The sequence below is a fragment of the Penaeus chinensis genome, chromosome 33, assembly GCF_019202785.1.
Source record: "Penaeus chinensis breed Huanghai No. 1 chromosome 33, ASM1920278v2, whole genome shotgun sequence".
Taxonomy (NCBI): domain Eukaryota; kingdom Metazoa; phylum Arthropoda; class Malacostraca; order Decapoda; family Penaeidae; genus Penaeus; species Penaeus chinensis.
The window spans coordinates 25,198,728-25,203,727 of NC_061851.1; positions in this window are offsets into that span (position 1 = coordinate 25,198,728).

Sequence of the window (5,000 nt, forward strand, 5' to 3'; positions counted from 1 at the left end):
TCTAACGAAAATTAAGTAGTTTGAGTAGGGTGAAAAAGGGATAGGGTAATACCTCTGCTTTTTTGCTCCAAGAAATTTCCACGGGTCAGGCTAGTATATATATATATATATATATATATATATATATATATACACACACATATATATATACATATATATATATATATATATATATATATATATATATAACACGCATGACTATATATACACACACACACAAATAAATAAATATATATATACATATACACATACATATATGTATATCTCTCTCTCTCTCTCGCTCTCTCTCTCTCACTCTCTCTCTCTCTCTCTCTCTCTGTATATATATATATATATATATATATATATATGTGTGTGTGTGTGTGAGTGTTATGATAAACATATACATACATACATACAATCATACTGTATATATATATATATATATATATATATATGTCTGTGTGCGCGTGTGCGTGTGTTTATACACACACACACACACACACACACACACACACACATATATATATATATATATATACAGTATGATTGTATGTATGTATGTATATGTTTATCATAACACTCACACACACACACACACACACATATATATATATATATATATATATACAGAGAGAGAGAGAGAGAGAGAGAGAGAGAGAGAGAGAGAGAGAGCGAGAGAGAGAGAGAGATATACATATATGTATGTGTATATCTACATATATATGTATGTAAGTATGTAGGTTTAGGTTTATCATAAAACTCACTTACATATGCATATATATATATATATATATATGTGTGTGTGTGTGTGTGTGTGTGTGTGTGTGTGTGTGTGTGTGTGTGTGTGCGTGTGTGTGGTTGTGTGTGTGTATGTATATCATATATATGCATAAACACATTATACAAACACACACATGCACACGCACACGTGTACGAATTTTGTTTTCCTAATCAGATTTCTTTTATTCATTTTTCTTCCTGTTATTCTTTTCGTATTTTCTTTGTACAATAGTAGTTTAGACGCCGTTCACCCCCTGAGAATACCGGCCATAACCCAGTGGAGAAAACTACTGGTCTTGTGAAAGGAAACATTTTGTCGCGTCGATAGCCGAATAACTCCCTCGCGTGTAACTGTCTTTTATGACCAGTTGTAGAAACTCTCACGAGGGTTAATGGCATGTAGTATGTTCATGTTGGTGTTATCAGGTCCCTTCAGCCCCATACAACCCACTGAGGTTGAAATGAAATATAACGTTTTTGAATGTTCATTATAAGTGTGCAGAGTGTGTTAAACAACCCACTGTACCATAACACCGATTAGATTTAGATTAGGTTAATCTTTAATAAAGGAAAGATTATTAATGTATACGAAAAAAATCCCCCAAAACGCATGTTAAACAAGAGAAAGAAACTAATCTAGCCACTAGCATAAAATAGGTACAAAGAATCATAAAGCAAAATGATGTCTGACTTCATTAAACAAACCTATTTGAACCAGTTTCGTTGAAGTACCTGATACATTCGTTATCCTTATGAAACTGGGTACGTGTTTCGTCTGTCTTATCTTCACCAAAACGATAGTAGATATTTGATTGCAAGTTCATTGTTCTCATTGTATTTTGTGATTTTTGTGTTAAGAGGTGAACAATGGGTGCTCGCAAATGACTTAATTTGAATTTAACTTTTTTTTTTTTTTTAATTGAAAAAAATGTCATCAATTCAAAACTAAATTTTTATAAGCGTCAGTTACATCCCATACTTTTTTTTTTTTTTTTTTTTTTTTTTTTTTTACATGCGTGATAAATAAACATTTGATTATTTTCTATGTTTTTCTCTAAAGTAATAATAATAATTATAACAAAACAACTATGGTATGTATTGTCTATATCTTGGTTATTTTATTTTCCGACAATTATTTTATTCAAAACAATCAGAATAACAGATTAATATTATTCCTTAAATGTTAACGGCAAGGAATAGCAATTCTTTGATAATTTTGTCTCCGCCGTTTTTGGATGTTGTGACTCCTGGCAAATTTCCCTGTATACAGCATAAACAATAGCATTATCTTTATTATATATTCATAAATATAGAGATAGATATAGATTTAGTTGTAGACAGATAGATAAATAGATTATTATTGAATGTCCTCGGTCGAAAGGGATGGTTATGATTTGTCTGCATTATTTGGTTAATCTGTTATCTGATAAGTTTAACAAATTGATGTTAATATCTTAGATTGTTTGTCCAGCTTATTTGCAAAGACTTATTGATGGATTTTGATGACTTTTTGACTGCGTTGGCTGTGTCAGTTGGTATGTATGTAACAAGTTATGTATTGTTTATGCTATTATTTGTCAACTCTGATTTTTGAGTATGCATTATAAGTGTATAAGGTGTGTCATACAACCCACTGAGATACAAATAAACTATGCAGTTTTTGAGTGTTCATTATAGATGTACAGTGTGTGCCGTCAGAATGTTCAGAGAGGAAACATTAACTGATTTCATCATATCTGAAAACGTCGATTTTCCCCCATTAAGTCATTTTGGCGCCTGTCATTTTTAACGGTTATTCAATATTTGTGTGTAAATTTGCGAAATGTATTTTTTTAGGCGCTAGTTAAGGTATTGCATTTTGTTAATGTACTTCTTAGTTTAATATTGGTATCAAATTTTATCATTATTGTTTTTTTTCTAGATATTTTCATTATTAAGATAATCATTCTGACTAATCTGGTAATACCAGTTTTATTACTTTTATAATATGCATTATTATTATATCCTAGTATCATTATTATCAGCCTTACTCTTATGAATATCAGTATTACTATCGTTTATATCACTGCAATTACCATTCTGTCTTTATGCCTATGTTACCACTTATGTATACCTCTTTAGCAATATAAGATAGTAGTATATAATTATATTCTCCGAAAGATGATACATTATTTTATCATTTTTGTATAAAGTTCAATATATGTATATCTTATTAAACTAAGATTTAGGAAACCATAAAATATGATAGTTTATCCAACGAAGTATCAGTTTTCTTTGTTGCCCCCCAATACATTGTCTTTGATCAGAGGGTAAGCTGTTAAATTTCACTGCTACTTATTATATTAATGTTACATAATTGATATTTTAACGAAGAAACCAGTATGTATTATTTTGTTACTGGAGAGCTTTATTTAAGTTCTAGAACCATGCATTTTATATCCAAAGATTTAGAAAAATTCTATGCTCGTGTAATATGTGATCAGGATAGACGTTAAATATTGAAGTATATACGGTGTTAAGCTTTGATATTATAACCATAACCAGAGAGAGAAAACAGAGAGCTGTGCTATTTAACTATCTGAAAGAGTTTAGATTATCATGAAATATCAGCAGATATCATTTTCTGGAGTCCTCTGAATTGATGTAAGGAAGATAAGGAGAAATATGAGAAATTTAATCTGTAAAGGAAAAAGACCAAAGAGGGAAGGCAAATGAAGTTTGGTGACAGGTTGGACTACACTCACTTGGAGAGACTTGACATTTGTAGATAAATGTTTATAATTATGAAGCTGTAATGATTTATAATTCAATCTATCAGGAAATGTCTAAAGCACATTAAATGATTGATAGAGATAATTCTTAGTTATCTCTAAGGCTGAGGTTAGATCATTATTAACCTCTGTGATTATTACAAAAAATAAAAAAAGAATAACAGTGTGGGTGTAAATCTATAACTTGGAAATGTTACGGAGAATCCACGCTTGGCGATAAAATGTAGTTTCCCCTCTGGACAAGTCCGAGTGGTTCCCAGAATTAAGGGAAATGTCTTTATTAAAGAGAAAAGAGGTGCGCGCAATATATCCGGAAATATAACAGTTGGATATAAAAGGCAAACTGACATACTGACACGATTTTTATAAAATCTATCAGATATTAATACATTCTCTTTAAATGAATTACTTGCCTTGCGAGCCACACACACACACATGCGTTATTATATTTCACAGTGCCCACCGGTCTAACATTTATTGTTTTATATTTCTAGCATTTTTCGTGTAGTTTCTATGCTTTGAAGTGAAAATTTAGAAAGGCATTAATTCATTCAATTATTTAAGTATTGAATTCTAATTTTATTTTTATGCTTTTATTTTTTTGTGATGATGTGGTGATTCTTTTTCTTCGCTTAAACAGACAAACACACACATATCAGCTAGTTTCCTAATTCCATGTATATTTTGCTTAACCACACTGATAGAGTAACACTGGGCAATTTTACCTTTTTCTTTATTCTATCCACTTCAGATAATTACATATTCGCATCTTTTGCAAGGCGCACTTATCTCACAAATGCAGAAAATTTTGCAACATAACCATGGAGAGATGCATGTCACATTTCTCTTTACAACATAAATCTAAAAAATGTAATATAATTATTTTTTTCTGCTCAATTCTGCCTGATGAGGTTAACAAGTTGAACCGAAATGTCACGACATTAATGGTTCTATAGTTACTATAACTGTTTCATTCATTTTTTTTTTATAGACGTTATTGTCTGTTTATGAATTAACGAATTTCTAACTTCTCCAATTTGTTTCTCTTTCTGAATCTATTTTCTTTTCTGTTCTGTAGTTTTGTCTCTCAAAATGAATATTCTAGTAACCAGTTAGTGATTAGAAATAAGCAGTACTACTCCCAGTCTTAATACTCCCCATACCTCATCAAATATGCCATTATTATCACCATTAACAATATAATGGTCACATATTCCCGAACTGAATACACGTACGCGGAAAAATGAACCAGTCCTTGATCATCTATATATATATCTTCTATCATACCCTTTACAAAGGAAGTGCTTTCGTTAAATATTCATGTGCAGCCAGTTGTCAGTGTTCATTTTCGTGTGTGTGCATCGGCTTCTTTATATACATACATGTGTACAACTGTGCATACACGCGATGCTTTATATTCACTAATGGATGTATAAGTATATCTGAATGTAATGTAAATTCTACGTC